Source organism: Phymastichus coffea, unplaced genomic scaffold (genome assembly GCF_024137745.1).
Source record: "Phymastichus coffea isolate CEN01 unplaced genomic scaffold, Cenicafe_Pcof_1.1 PCOF00124, whole genome shotgun sequence".
In the NCBI taxonomy this organism is placed as follows: Eukaryota; Metazoa; Arthropoda; class Insecta; order Hymenoptera; family Eulophidae; genus Phymastichus; species Phymastichus coffea.
Window position 1 is genome coordinate 200,340 of NW_026706935.1, and position 16,970 is coordinate 217,309.

The 16,970-nt window shown below is 32.2% G+C and overlaps 1 long non-coding RNA gene across 1 annotated transcript; it reads left to right on the forward strand.

The window, feature by feature from the left end:
• Window positions 1-12,521: 12,521 nt before the first annotated feature.
• Window positions 12,522-13,673, forward strand: LOC131671352 (uncharacterized). The gene is made up of 3 exons (XR_009302531.1): window positions 12,522-13,190; window positions 13,314-13,370; window positions 13,450-13,673. It is a non-coding gene; the product is annotated as an uncharacterized LOC131671352 (long non-coding RNA).
• The last annotated feature ends 3,297 nt before the right edge of the window (window positions 13,674-16,970 follow it).

Genomic DNA, 16,970 nt, shown 5'->3' on the forward strand with positions numbered 1-16,970 from the left:
AAAAGCAATTATTTATCCATACACAGTAATGAAAATAAAAATTATTGATTTACGAAGACAGGATTAGAAGTACGAAAAATTCATGATTATTTAAGAAATGTTATGTTCTTTTCTGAATGACAAAAGTGCGGTGTCTAGAAAACAAAGCAGCAAATATGGAATTTCTTACATTTAAAAAAATGTCAATGCATGTTCCAGTATCAAAAATCTCGGCAGTAGTAAGGTTTCTGATGTTGAGAAATTTAATTTTAACCAATGTCTAAGTGACGTCTCTATAAAAACCGTGATAATGTGTCAACGGATTTTAAAAAATATGAAATAATATTGAAAAATTTCAATTTTGTGTCTTTAACTCTAACTTGTATTCATCACTGATGTTTATTTCAACTGGTGGAAGTGCAGATACAATCGTGTCGATTGTTTTTAACAGAAAGTCGTTAATCTTTTACTACATTAGATGCAAAATTGAGAGAGAAAACGCTGGAACGTTATTAAAAATTTAAATAAATACAAAAACTTGATAAAATTTGCGAAACTAGTGAAGAAGTTTAAAAGCTGCCAGATGCAAGCGACTATAAGATATTATAGTTTACAGGCAACAAGTTGAGGAAGTAATATAATAGATATCATTACCAAACTATGGTAGGATACGTACAAATGAAATATAATATCCATATGTTCTAGTCTTTAATGTTGAGTCAACCAAAAATAAATAATAAAATCATAAAAAATAGAAAACAAATTTTGTATGTGTGTGTGTGTGTGTATGTGCGCGCGCGCGTGCGCGTACGTGTTATATTTTTCATAGAAAATTTTTAAGAACTCCTGCTAAGACTATTTTACGTTAGTGGAAAAAATTATAATTGCTATACACCAGTCAACATTCTTTGTAGGCTAACTGTTGGTTATGCACATAATTATTATACACATAATAAGAGTGATTTCGACTCTACATATTTAAAGAAAAATTAACTAATAACCCAAATGTGGTAGTAAACCCAATAAGCTATTGTGTACAGTAACATAGTGTAAGAGTTGATTTATACCGGTTTACGCCTATTTACTGTGCACAACAGTATATATATGTATACAATAATTATGTGCAAAATTGATGGCTTGTCAGTTACATCGATCCACTTCTAGATTTACTGTACTTGTAATAAAAATTTATTGATGAATAAAAAAGTAACTGATATCAGTGGAATCTAGTCAACTTATTCAGCAGGCATTAAAATTATATTTAGATCATTAATGCTTTGATGTTTATGAATAGTGTCTAAGCAACATAAAAAATAATCTTCATCCTTATTCGAAAAAGTGATTAGGTTCATTGAGAATGTAAAGTGTTTATACATCTAAAACATTCTCAAGTATCTCGCTTCTGTAGCATTTCATCAAGTTTCTCATTGCGTTCCCAATCATAACGTGCTTGTATTTTTTGCTAATGTTTTCCTTTTAGTTTCAGCAAACAAAAAAAACATGAAAATACCAGCTAACGTCAACGCTTGCATCAAGGAGAAACATTTTATTCATAATTGTACCAGTGATAGAAAAGATGAACAAACCAATTCCCATGTTGGAATTTCGATACTTGTTTGAAAATAGTTTAGGATTCAATGTATAAACAATGTTGTCAATATCAGCAGACGTTAAAGTCTAAGACAACATCGGAGCTATTGATGTTATTCACTGACATGCCTTATGTAGAATAAATATTCTAATGCACCCCTTCAACAGCAAAAGTACGTGGATGAGCTAACTAAAGCTGAAAAAGCACTAATAAGTGAAATATACGCCGATTTAATTTTACCATTGTGATTTATGGAGAAAATGCAAACTAGAATGTGCATTGTATCGAAAATTTATGCCGCCGCATGAATATCAATAGGCGTAGTAAGACATTGATGATTGTGAAATAATGTAAAGTAAATAGCGAACTGATCAGTAACAGTTCGTCGTAAAATGATTTGCACGTATAAGTACTGATTTTATTTTCTAAGAAATACACTATGCTTGGGAAACTGACATGGTGTAATAATTTCGCGCAAGTTTTTTTTCCATCCATAAAATTCTAATGCTACGTTGTCGGAAGTACTCCAGTCTCGCAACCAATATAAGGCCGATTGAGCTTCATCCAGGTTGTTCTTACCTAAAAATCAATGAATGTATTGTAATTATAATAATACGTTATAAAATACTACGAATAAAATCGTGCTCTTGAAAGGGATTAAACACTTTGAAAGAATTTAAATATATATCATTAAACGAACTTGCGAGTAAATCTTAATTAGCCGCTGTACCTATGAACGCAGTGACTGAATAGATAAACACAACGAGCGCTAATGCTCTATATCTTCAATGTCAGAATTCATTTAAAAGTAAATTCGAAAATGCAGCGCACATCGTTGCCGGTGTCGGCGAAGCAGTCAAATATCGTTTGCATCAGAATGAACATGATTTCTTTCAACTTAAGAAATAAAAATTCAACAGGCGGATTAGCTAAAAGAACGCAACTTGAACCAAAATTTTGCATTGAATATCATTCTGATAGAAAGCTTTCGGTCTGAATACAATCCACTGGTAGTTTAAAGAATTATGGTTCAATTGTCTATTTTGTTTCGATTCACCCTTTTTACTAGCAAGCGTCCAAAAACTTATTACTCCAGTTAATTAAAGTGCTTCAATAAAAACTTGGTAATCGCGTATTATTGTTACAAACTCTTCTTGGTTATCGAGTATGTATGTTTCAAGCTGTTATTTATACTTAAAGTCAATACAGCTGGTGTTGCTGTTTTCTTGTTATACAAATCTTGGGAAAAAGTTATTAAAGAACGTAGCAAGATATGGCAGATGTAAATTTATTGGCATCATAGTTTATTATTACACATATATCTAATAGTAGTGTATGACTGTTGGTTCAAGTGGACGGTAACTTGTTACAGCATGTGTACGTGAACGTCAAATTAAAATCTACCTCATATATCAAGTATAAAGAATTTTAAATGAAATAGTTGCGGAGACATATTTTTTTGTTTCTTCATTTGTATGATAATGTATGTATGCGAACTTAAAACATATTGTACGAAAGAGGCGGAGTCAGGCAGTATAAAAGCATGATCATTTATTACAGTGAAACGTAGTACGCGGAAATATAAATTCTTGAGTGTAAATAAGATTAAAGAATTTTTGTTGATAATTAGTATCGATATGAAATTCATACTTTACGTGGTGTTTTTCTTTATCCTTGCGTCGGCAGTGTTTACCGGTAAGTAAAGAATAGCAAAAAAAATCAATCTACTGATATAAGTTCATACATCGTGACATTGCAATAATTTTCAATCTCACTTTTTTCGCTTACTAACATTAAAAAGATACATTTGTTGAATAGTGGAGGGTAAAAGGAAGCGAAACTGTGTCGCAGATTTTTCGTGCGGCTTCCGATTTAGTAAGTAAATGATATATGCGGTTCCGCATTATAAATCAAGTGTTTTTCTTACTACAATAATTCATTGACGTCTTAACAGCTCCTAGTCCAACACTGCCATCAACTGGTCGACCTTGGTTGGACGAACTGCCTAGACCAAGTAAAAGAAAACTTTAGTCTCCTGGTTTATTAGATCGCTCATTCGGAAAAACATTATTACTGTAGTTTTGGTTCTTGAAAAATTGTATGATTCGAGTTCTCAACAATATATTTTTTAACTTCATTCTCCTTAATTGATGTTATGAATCAATCGAATTTCAATAATATGTTAACAATATAAACATTTGTAATGCATTAATAAAATCATTTTATTATAATGTTGTGTGTGCGCTTGTGTACGAGTTTAAAGATGTATTTCGTAAAAAATTAGGTTTATTGAAAGTATATACTCATAAATTGATTTTAAAAGATAAAGAGCCATATTTCTCAAAACAGTATCCTATACCGTTAAATTATCGAGAAAATGTTCGAATTGCAATCAAAGAAATGCTAAGAGATGGCGTTATTCGTCGATCAATTAGTAATTATATTAATCCAATTGTTATAAGCATTAAAAAAGACGGATCAGTGCGATTTTGTTTAGATGCTCGAAAATTAAATAAAAAATTAGTTAAAGATTATGAAGCCCCACTACATATGGATGATATTTTTCAACATTGTTTCGGAGTAAAGTTTATTTCTAGTTTTGATTTGACAAGTAGTTTTTGGCAGATTCCTCTCGATGAAGAAAGTAAAAAATATACAGCATTTATTATCGAGGGCAATACCTACGAATTTAATGTAGTTCCTTTCGGTACATGTACTAGCACAGCAGCTTTAGTGAGAGCTTTAAATTTGTCAATTGGCGATTTAAAACAATTCATTATACCATTTGTGGATGATATACTATGTATTTCTAAAACCTTCAATGAACACATTTATCATTTACGAACGTTATTTACATGTTGTCGAAGAGATAATTATACATTGAAATTTTCAAAGTCTAAATTAGTTCAAGAAGAAATTGAATTTTTAGGACATATTATAACTCCACAAGGTATAAAAGCTCAAAAAAGCAAATTAGAAATAATTCAAAATTATAAAGCTCCAAAAAATTTGAAAAGCTTGCAAAGATTTCTTGGTTTTGTTAATTTCTATACAAAATTTGCAAAACATGCTGAAATATGTAGACCTTTAATGAATTTATTGCAACAAAGTAAAGGCTATCAATGGTTACCTGAGCATGAAACAGCTTTTAATAACGTGAGAAAAATATTTATTGATACAATCACTTTAAAATTTCCTGATCCTAATAAACCTTACATATTAACTACTGATGCCAGTTATCATACTATAGCCGCTGCTTTGTCACAATTAAATAATGAAGGTGATGAAGAAGTTATAACATATAAATATAGATATAAATCTAGAACTCTAAAAGGAGCAGAATTAAATTACTTTACCACTGAAAAAGAACTATTAGCTGTAGCTTGGTCATGTTTGAAATTAGAAACGTATCTAAGAGGTGCGAAAGAAATAATTATTCGTACTGATCACGAAGCGTTGAAATTCTTAACAACTTGTAAATTTACAAATGCGAGATTAGTGAGGTGGTGCTTGTTTCTTCAAGACTACAACATTACGTATGAGTATCTACCAGAAAATAAGAATAAAGCCGCCGATTTTCTATCTAGACATATCACAGACTGCAGTAATAACTATACAGATGAAATTCAGATTGCTATGTTGATGAAAGAACCTTCACGAAATTTAATGAAATACTTCAAGAATATGGAGTCATTACAACAAAATGATGGTTTTATACAAAATTTAAGAAATAAAGAAAATTTCAATCATAGATATATAGTTTATAACAATTTAGTATATAAAAAAGATAAAATTAACAATAAATTATTACTACCAGAAATAATTGTTCAAGAATTGGTCCAAGAAATACATGAAGTATATGGTCATATTGGATCTAGAAAAATTACAAAAATGCTACAAGAAAATTTTTATATCTACAAGCTTCGCAAAAAAGTAGCTAAAACTATAAATCGCTGCGATCTCTGTCAACGTACAAAATATTATACGAAGAAGATATCATCTATAATGCAGCCTATATTAGTAGAAAAACCAAATGATCTATTGTCTATAGATTTTTATGGACCATTGCCAACTTCACGAGGAGGGGTTAAATACATTTTAACTACAATAGATTGCTTTAGTAAATTTGTAGTTATGTATCCTATAAAAAGATCAACTACATATACTACTATTAAAAAGATATTTGAACATTATATACCAAATTATGGTAAACCATCAGCAATCATATGTGACCATGGAACACAGTTCACAGCTAAAGCATGGAAAGAAAAGCTTTTAGCTAATAACATAAAATTAATATTTTCTAGTATTCGACATCCACAAAGCAATATCGTAGAAAGAATACATAGAGAACTGGGAAGATTTTTAAGAGCATATGCAAACGACAATCATAAAGGTTGGGCTCCATTAATTCCCAAAATACAACAAATAATAAATTATGTATATCATGAAACAATTGAAACAACTCCTATAGAAGCTCACCTACATATAAAACCAGATAGATTTTGGCATCGGTGGATACCTGACACCAAAACAAAGGTACCTACAAATTATAATCAAGTAGAAGATATCAAGAAAAAAATGCACAATAAACTTATAAAACGTGCAAATAATTTCAATAAAAATATACATCATTACCAATATAAAGTTAATGATTATGTATTATTACGGAGTTAAAATATAAGTAATAAAGAAGAAGAAATTATTAATAAATTCTTAAACTTATATGAAGGCCCGTATGTAATTAAATCCATAATCGGTTTAGATACATACTTATTGAAATATAAAAATGGTAAAGATAGAGGTGTATTTCATACTTCTCTACTAAAACCGTACCAAATTTAGCCACTAGGGGATATATTCTCTCTCCAATCAAATTTGCATATTGATCTGATATATGTAAACACTGGAGAGAGTAGACTATCGATCTGGAAAGATGTCTGGAAAGAGTGAAAGCACTCAGACCAATAGGTCTGATCTAAAGCACTATATTCCAGCACCATTAGCCAGACCTTTTGTGCCATCTCAAAATATGGTGCCTTGGTCTCTGTGCAAAAGCACACAGACATCATCCAAGTCTGCTTGGGTGGCAAAGGCGAAAAATAAAGATCAATCTAGGAACCAGTCTACAATTACGTTCCTGCCTTCCAACGTACCACGTCCTTCTGCTCCTGTGCCTTCTGCAGTTTTACCAACAACTTCAAGAAAGCAAAAGCGCAGGATCAAATAAAGTTATTCTTACACCATCAATATAGTTTATTTCACCCCGCGCTCTCGGCCTCAGATGTAAAAAACAAACCAAAATATCAATAAAAAGCTCATAAGGAACTCATTCATGAGACTTCTTATCAGAAATCATTCAGTCTCAAGAGGGGGCTATGTAACGGTCCTATTTATGAGCTATTTATTAAATGACTGCAACTAGTCTAACGTATTTATCTGTTTAGTCAAAACAATACTTTAAGCGGCGCTACCTCACTGTTTACGCGACTGTATACAAATAAGAGTCAAATCAAAATAAACAGCGTGACGTCACAAAATAATAGACATAGATATAATGATTCATGATATTGAGAAAAATATGTTAATTATAGATAATTTAAATATAACAAAGTATCGATTATATAGATTTCAACATGTAGATTCATAAAATCTCATTCAATTATAAATTAATAATGAATATCAATATGAAAAGTTGATTTATTTATTAACATATGAAATATTAGAAAAATATAAATAGTTTATATGCAAAATGAATAAGCATAGAACATGAGTAAGAATTGGTTTCATTAATAACAGCTGAATGACAACTGTTATTAATAAATAAACAATTAATAATTTATTTAAACAATAAGCTATGTATAGAACGAAAATATTAAGTTAATACTTGATAATGATAACTTTATGATTTAGAAATCTTAGATAATTAATCTAATAATCGCATATTAAGATTAGAAAAAACCGTTACAAATATGAAAAATTAGTCATAATTCAAATATTATTAATTAATTTAAATAATTAATTTTGGAAAATACTTCCAAAATTAATCAACTATAAAGTTATATGAAATTTTAATAATTTTCCATTGTAAATAATGTAATATCACGTTAATTAACTTTATTAGTTAATAACTTTTGACGACACTATTGGCGATAATTACATATTGTATAAAATCAACAAATAACTAATTCTGTAAAGTTTACATGTGTTAAAAACTTAATAATAATGGTTATTTACTTGTAAATTAAGAAAAATCATTTCTCAAAATTCGCGAATGTCTCTCGAATTTTCGATGAAATCTCTCCTGCAAAAATAAGCGGGAAAATCTATGTATAAATAGGCCCACCTTTGCACAGGCTAGCATTCACTTCTAGCCTTGCAAGGTGAGCGCATGAGTCTGAATAAACTTGGATTAATACCTAAGTTCTTTCTCTCATTGTGATTAACTAAGCAAGACTATCCTTTCCTTATAATTTGAGCTCGACTTATAGAACATCTCGCGCTATAAGAAATTTGGGCCGAATTATATCCTATCAAAGAAAGACTTTAGCTCTGCTTATGGGACAATTCGCACCATAAGAAACTAGGGCATTGTCTGACTTTCCTCGATATATTGCAATTACTTATGTATATTTGATTTACTTATTTATTATATTTGATTCATTTATCTATTTTCTTGACAATTAGAGTAAAATCATTGGAAACAAATTCTTACTCATTAGCTAGATTACGAGAGTTCGAATTATTTTATTTATAAGTGATACGAACATCACAATGAGAATAATGTATTTGAAATTTGAATTAATTTTTTTAAAGTATATTTATCTTAATGTATAAGACTTACATTATGTTAAAAAGGTTGGAATTTATTCAAAATTTTACTATGAACTCATTTTTTAACTGAGAAATTGTTTATAAAAATAATACTAAAGTAAAGAAATAAGAAAATATGATTAAATTTTGTAGGTGGAGCAGCAAGGGGATTACAATCTAATTACAAACCGCAATCTCAAACTAATCTTCTTGGTGAAGCTCTAAGTGGGGTCCTTGGAGGTGGTGGTCGTCATCAACAACCTCACTATCCACCTTCAAGTACTTATTATGGGTATCCTCAAGCTCAAAATTCACAAGGGGATAATGGTAATCATTTGAGTAGTGGTTTAGGTGGGGTGTTATTGAAATCAGCTCTGGATGGTCTATCGTCTCATGTAAGTCAAAAAATTGAAAAAAAATTGACTAAAGAATTAAGTAAGAGCTTGAACAATACATTAAATTTAACACCAAGAAAAGCATAATTGAGCATTTGCTTATAATTTCACAAGACTGATTACAGCTTTGTTAACTACAATATTTAGCGCTGTTCACTCACTTGATGCTATTGTTTGTAACTGTTTGCTTTTATGTAAATTATATTTATAAGACTTATTTATTTTATAGATTGTTGATAAACTTTTATTTATTAATTACTTTACTTTTTTCTTTTTTATAAGATTTTAGATTGAATAAATAAATGATGTATTAACTTTCTTTTATTCACGCTATTTCTTTATTCATTGCATAACTTAATTAAAGATTTTATTTTCTGTTGAGGTTGATAAGTGAAACAGATAATTAAAAAATCTAATATAATTCAAACCACTTGCTTTATAAGGTAAAGAAAAAAATAATCTCCATTAATTTTTTGACTTCATTTGTAAGATAATGATATTAGAAATTAATTCATTAACTAATATGTTTTTATTCTCTGTGAAAATGTTTGTTTAAGGGTACTTGCTTGTCATAATCTAACATTATATTAAGTATAACAAGTACGTTGCCCTGTAGAAAATTAGGAAATTTTCTATAAGAAATAATAATAAAAAATAATTACATTTATATCATCAATAATACTAAGAAAGTATAAATTTAATTTATTGATAATGTGATAGAACTCTTAGCTGAGTATGATTGATCCGAGGTGCATATTGAGTAACACTCTTTTTGTTCTTTTGGAGCCTAATAATTTATTACTTTTGGAGCAGTTTGGTAAAGCGAAATAAAGTTATTAAGTATAACACTACGTTTCGAAAAATTCTTAAATTATATCAATCTCTCAATTGATCAAATCATCGTTTAATAGATCGTCAATTAAAAGTATAAGTCAATGCTTATTGACAATTAATGAGTGTAGGTCTGTTCCAAGTTCTTTGTTCTAGCTCATTTGAAGTTTCGTTTGATAGTAAATCTATTCTGTACAATGTATTTTAGTTCTAAATCTGGGCAGCTCTTTTATTTTACTTTGTTACTCTGTTAATAAATTATACATCTAAATATTTCGATTGATAGGAAAGGCTGAATTAGGTCTTTCGGACTATTAAAAGCAATTATTTATCCATACACAGTAATGAAAATAAAAATTATTGATTTACGAAGACAGGATTAGAAGTACGAAAAATTCATGATTATTTAAGAAATGTTATGTTCTTTTCTGAATGACAAAAGTGCGGTGTCTAGAAAACAAAGCAGCAAATATGGAATTTCTTACATTTAAAAAAATGTCAATGCATGTTCCAGTATCAAAAATCTCGGCAGTAGTAAGGTTTCTGATGTTGAGAAATTTAATTTTAACCAATGTCTAAGTGACGTCTCTATAAAAACCGTGATAATGTGTCAACGGATTTTAAAAAATATGAAATAATATTGAAAAATTTCAATTTTGTGTCTTTAACTCTAACTTGTATTCATCACTGATGTTTATTTCAACTGGTGGAAGTGCAGATACAATCGTGTCGATTGTTTTTAACAGAAAGTCGTTAATCTTTTACTACATTAGATGCAAAATTGAGAGAGAAAACGCTGGAACGTTATTAAAAATTTAAATAAATACAAAAACTTGATAAAATTTGCGAAACTAGTGAAGAAGTTTAAAAGCTGCCAGATGCAAGCGACTATAAGATATTATAGTTTACAGGCAACAAGTTGAGGAAGTAATATAATAGATATCATTACCAAACTATGGTAGGATACGTACAAATGAAATATAATATCCATATGTTCTAGTCTTTAATGTTGAGTCAACCAAAAATAAATAATAAAATCATAAAAAATAGAAAACAAATTTTGTATGTGTGTGTGTGTGTGTATGTGCGCGCGCGCGTGCGCGTACGTGTTATATTTTTCATAGAAAATTTTTAAGAACTCCTGCTAAGACTATTTTACGTTAGTGGAAAAAATTATAATTGCTATACACCAGTCAACATTCTTTGTAGGCTAACTGTTGGTTATGCACATAATTATTATACACATAATAAGAGTGATTTCGACTCTACATATTTAAAGAAAAATTAACTAATAACCCAAATGTGGTAGTAAACCCAATAAGCTATTGTGTACAGTAACATAGTGTAAGAGTTGATTTATACCGGTTTACGCCTATTTACTGTGCACAACAGTATATATATGTATACAATAATTATGTGCAAAATTGATGGCTTGTCAGTTACATCGATCCACTTCTAGATTTACTGTACTTGTAATAAAAATTTATTGATGAATAAAAAAGTAACTGATATCAGTGGAATCTAGTCAACTTATTCAGCAGGCATTAAAATTATATTTAGATCATTAATGCTTTGATGTTTATGAATAGTGTCTAAGCAACATAAAAAATAATCTTCATCCTTATTCGAAAAAGTGATTAGGTTCATTGAGAATGTAAAGTGTTTATACATCTAAAACATTCTCAAGTATCTCGCTTCTGTAGCATTTCATCAAGTTTCTCATTGCGTTCCCAATCATAACGTGCTTGTATTTTTTGCTAATGTTTTCCTTTTAGTTTCAGCAAACAAAAAAAACATGAAAATACCAGCTAACGTCAACGCTTGCATCAAGGAGAAACATTTTATTCATAATTGTACCAGTGATAGAAAAGATGAACAAACCAATTCCCATGTTGGAATTTCGATACTTGTTTGAAAATAGTTTAGGATTCAATGTATAAACAATGTTGTCAATATCAGCAGACGTTAAAGTCTAAGACAACATCGGAGCTATTGATGTTATTCACTGACATGCCTTATGTAGAATAAATATTCTAATGCACCCCTTCAACAGCAAAAGTACGTGGATGAGCTAACTAAAGCTGAAAAAGCACTAATAAGTGAAATATACGCCGATTTAATTTTACCATTGTGATTTATGGAGAAAATGCAAACTAGAATGTGCATTGTATCGAAAATTTATGCCGCCGCATGAATATCAATAGGCGTAGTAAGACATTGATGATTGTGAAATAATGTAAAGTAAATAGCGAACTGATCAGTAACAGTTCGTCGTAAAATGATTTGCACGTATAAGTACTGATTTTATTTTCTAAGAAATACACTATGCTTGGGAAACTGACATGGTGTAATAATTTCGCGCAAGTTTTTTTTCCATCCATAAAATTCTAATGCTACGTTGTCGGAAGTACTCCAGTCTCGCAACCAATATAAGGCCGATTGAGCTTCATCCAGGTTGTTCTTACCTAAAAATCAATGAATGTATTGTAATTATAATAATACGTTATAAAATACTACGAATAAAATCGTGCTCTTGAAAGGGATTAAACACTTTGAAAGAATTTAAATATATATCATTAAACGAACTTGCGAGTAAATCTTAATTAGCCGCTGTACCTATGAACGCAGTGACTGAATAGATAAACACAACGAGCGCTAATGCTCTATATCTTCAATGTCAGAATTCATTTAAAAGTAAATTCGAAAATGCAGCGCACATCGTTGCCGGTGTCGGCGAAGCAGTCAAATATCGTTTGCATCAGAATGAACATGATTTCTTTCAACTTAAGAAATAAAAATTCAACAGGCGGATTAGCTAAAAGAACGCAACTTGAACCAAAATTTTGCATTGAATATCATTCTGATAGAAAGCTTTCGGTCTGAATACAATCCACTGGTAGTTTAAAGAATTATGGTTCAATTGTCTATTTTGTTTCGATTCACCCTTTTTACTAGCAAGCGTCCAAAAACTTATTACTCCAGTTAATTAAAGTGCTTCAATAAAAACTTGGTAATCGCGTATTATTGTTACAAACTCTTCTTGGTTATCGAGTATGTATGTTTCAAGCTGTTATTTATACTTAAAGTCAATACAGCTGGTGTTGCTGTTTTCTTGTTATACAAATCTTGGGAAAAAGTTATTAAAGAACGTAGCAAGATATGGCAGATGTAAATTTATTGGCATCATAGTTTATTATTACACATATATCTAATAGTAGTGTATGACTGTTGGTTCAAGTGGACGGTAACTTGTTACAGCATGTGTACGTGAACGTCAAATTAAAATCTACCTCATATATCAAGTATAAAGAATTTTAAATGAAATAGTTGCGGAGACATATTTTTTTGTTTCTTCATTTGTATGATAATGTATGTATGCGAACTTAAAACATATTGTACGAAAGAGGCGGAGTCAGGCAGTATAAAAGCATGATCATTTATTACAGTGAAACGTAGTACGCGGAAATATAAATTCTTGAGTGTAAATAAGATTAAAGAATTTTTGTTGATAATTAGTATCGATATGAAATTCATACTTTACGTGGTGTTTTTCTTTATCCTTGCGTCGGCAGTGTTTACCGGTAAGTAAAGAATAGCAAAAAAAATCAATCTACTGATATAAGTTCATACATCGTGACATTGCAATAATTTTCAATCTCACTTTTTTCGCTTACTAACATTAAAAAGATACATTTGTTGAATAGTGGAGGGTAAAAGGAAGCGAAACTGTGTCGCAGATTTTTCGTGCGGCTTCCGATTTAGTAAGTAAATGATATATGCGGTTCCGCATTATAAATCAAGTGTTTTTCTTATTACAATAATTCATTGACGTCTTAACAGCTCTTAGTCCAATACTGCCATCAGCTGGTCGACCTTGGTTGGACGAACTGCCTCGAGCAATTAAAAGAAAACTTTAGTCTCCTGGTTTATCAGATCGCTCATTCGGAAAAACATTATTACTGTAGTTTTGGTTCTTGAAAAATTTTATGATTCGAGTTCTCAACAATATATTTTTTAACTTCATTCTCCTTAATTAATGTTATGAATCAATCGAATTTCAATAATATGTTAACAATATAAACATTTGTAATGCATTAATAAAATCATTTTATTATAATGAAAAATAAAATAATTCTTATATACTCTCTTCGAACGCATCGCACCAAAAGATTCGCAGTCTTTCTTTAGATATGAAGTAACTTTCATATTTAATCGAGTACTTTTAAGATCAATGGCATGTGACATCTACCTTCGTTTTTCTTCAGAACAGTCGCTGCTATTCTAAAATCACCTGACTCACTTGCGCTTTGGTTCTTATGTTTCTTGAAAACTTCGAACTAACAGTATAATCGAATGCTTCCTCGACCCGACTTGATATTGTTATGCAATATTTTTCAATGTTATCAGCATATTTTATAACAACATTCTTCAAAGCTTAGAGAAGGTCATTATTTTTGATAATCAACTTTCGCTGATAAATCTCTTTGCTGGCCAGATATTTTCTTTAACACCAATACCGCGACGCTCGTGATTATTGAATAAGAGTTGCGGCATATATCACCTATTTAACGGAATGAATTTCATCTGAAAATAATATTTATGGATAGAAAATAGTAAATTTATCATTTTATAAGTATTTACTGAAGAGATAATCACGAGGAATGTACCATTCCACCGACTCCCTAACGTCCTTCCCTGAAGTCAGTTTTGTAAATTCAAAAATATCTTTTATAATTAATTCAAGTAAACGTTTGGAGTGGTTGATGGATGCTCTGAGTGTCTTTTACTATTCATTAGAATGCTGCAAAAAAGTGAAATTTGTGAAAGGGGATTTCGGGGGGCGTAGGCCTCACCAGCTAAAATCGCTAACACCAATTTTCGTTGGACGTGATTTTCCTAACTTTGGTAGCAGGGTGTCAGATCACTGCCCTTACCTACAGTGATCGTTGGAAAATCGAGTCAACGGCGAATTCGTCGGTAGAATTGCCCGCCGTGCGACTGCGCAGAGCGGGCGATGAAATTTCAAAATTCCAAAACTGTTCGAAACTTGAAAAATTTACTTAGAGCCCCGACGATGTTTGTCCTGACATTCTCGTTCAAATCAATCCTTTATCCAATATCCTGCTTCCAGCAGAACCACAGAGGATATCCGGCCGCTTAGCTCTCACTCCTTTGTTTCAGGTCGTGTTTCGTCGAATCGTACGTTTCGTTACCGTAAAGAGAAAATTAATTCAAATTTCACTTATAATATTCCGTCCGCGGCTGAAAATAATTGGCAGAGGAAAATATTGGAACTTAGGTGAAATTACCGGAACGCAATATCAAGTTAACTTCATTTATTCGTAAAGCCATACACCGCGCACTGAAATGGCGGAAGGTCAACGCGCTTCGGTCAGAACTCGCAATCGTGACCGCGACGGATCCACACGCCTCGGCGAATTACGGTCTACTCGTATCCTAGTGCCCTAACTATTCGCGAAGGTCAGTCACACTTCAACTACTTACTTGGGAATAATGCGGCGATAAATCCTTCACAAAGAAATATGCTCGATTTGCTATCTACGCTCGGAACTGTCCTTGGCGAGATCCAGTGGCAAAATGGAAGAGAAACGGTTCTCCGCGGTCAAAGATCTCTCATTCTCTCCTCTTTCCGAGAAGAAACACTATTATTGGCCGATATGTAAATTCGGATATCGGTAGCGCCCTCCGAGTGTGTCGTTATTGGTCAATATATAAATTAAGAAGGTAACAGCGCCCCTCGTCTTATCTATTACGCATCAATTTTTACCCTCTCTCACCCCCCACTAGGTCGGTCAGCATTTAATCTAAGAGAGAGATTCATCCCTACTCTTGTCGGAATTTTGATGAGGACGGAAATCAAATATCCTAATGATTTGCCTATTGGTCGTGACGTCATCAACAAATTTCGTCAGAGTTTCAAATTTCATCGGCTAGCTATTAATTTCAATAAATGCGCGGCTTATCGCTTTCAAGTATATATAAGAGCGTGCGAAATTACATACATTATTTAATCCGTACGATACGGTTCAATTATAATTAATGCATTTAATTTAAGTCAGTTCTAAATTTAAAACAAGTTTTAAATCGCCTTACATTTATTTACAATTAATTCGCATACGCGTACAAATAAATATCGTAATTTTGAGTCAACTATAGGCGCGCCTTTAGTAATCTATCTATCTCGCTCTCTCTTCCCCTTAATTAGTCTATCTCGCTCGCACTCCCGCTTAGTCTACCGCGCTGCCGTTCTATCTAGCTTAGCGCTCTAAACTGGCCGCCTACTCTTTAACGCGTGCACCTCGTGTCTCGGTGCCGGTAATCGTAGCGCCTCCTGGAGCGCTCCGTTTTTCAGTCGTGTGCGGTTTCAGAGTGTTGTGTGTGAGTGTCGGCAGTAGTTCATATCAAGTGTGTGTGTGGCGTTCAGGGTGTCGTCGATGGTGCGCAGCAGCCTGACTCAGCTGATTGCCGGCTGCCGCTTCATCGGCGATTTTCTGTTCGCTCCAGGAATGTCAGCGTGCTCCGGGTGTCAGTGTCAGTGTCTGGGAGTGTAACGGGTCGGTACGTGTCGTTACGTGCATCTCCGCTGCACTTTTCAGTCAAGTTTTCTTGTTTTTCTTGCCCGCCGGCAACACGTGGTCAGGAGTGTGTGCATGTGTTCTCTCTCTCTCGTGCGCTCTCTTTTTTTTTTTTTTTCATCCGTCAGATCGCGACAGCTCGTCTGTTTTCCTTGTTTACTTAGTCGTGGTTGGCATGTAAGGGAAAATATGATTTTCGCATTAGGCGCGTTTTAATTACGTATTTTCAGCTGGCTACGGGGCGGCAAGGGACAGGGATGGCCTTTTCTGAGGTGTTGCAAATAGCGCAACACTCTCTGAAAAGGCCTTGTAATGCACCGCATTACAAATTTGTCAAATTACTCGGTTATTGGACCACGAGGTTATTGGGTATTTGGCAATAAGGAGTAATTAATAATTAACCAACAATTAGATTATTTACACTTAGGATTTCTTAAGGTTTCCCCTTCTCCTAATCATTCCATCGCCCGGAATTTTTGAAATTAAACAAGTTTCGTAATCCTCGCAATCGCCTCGTTGTCACAAGGGGACGATTCCTTCAGCATTATATACCATCAAATTTAATGCGATCGGCTAAATACTTGCGAGGTCCCCGATACGCACAAGGCCCAATTATTAACTAAGTCTACTGGTACCAGTAGTATATGGATTTTATCAGAGACCGGAATTAACATATCAAGCAATTTCTAAAGGTACTGCGGTGGCTCGCTTTTTTCTGCAAATAGACGTCCAGTCGATCAATACCTTCCGACACTTCGTTAAAAG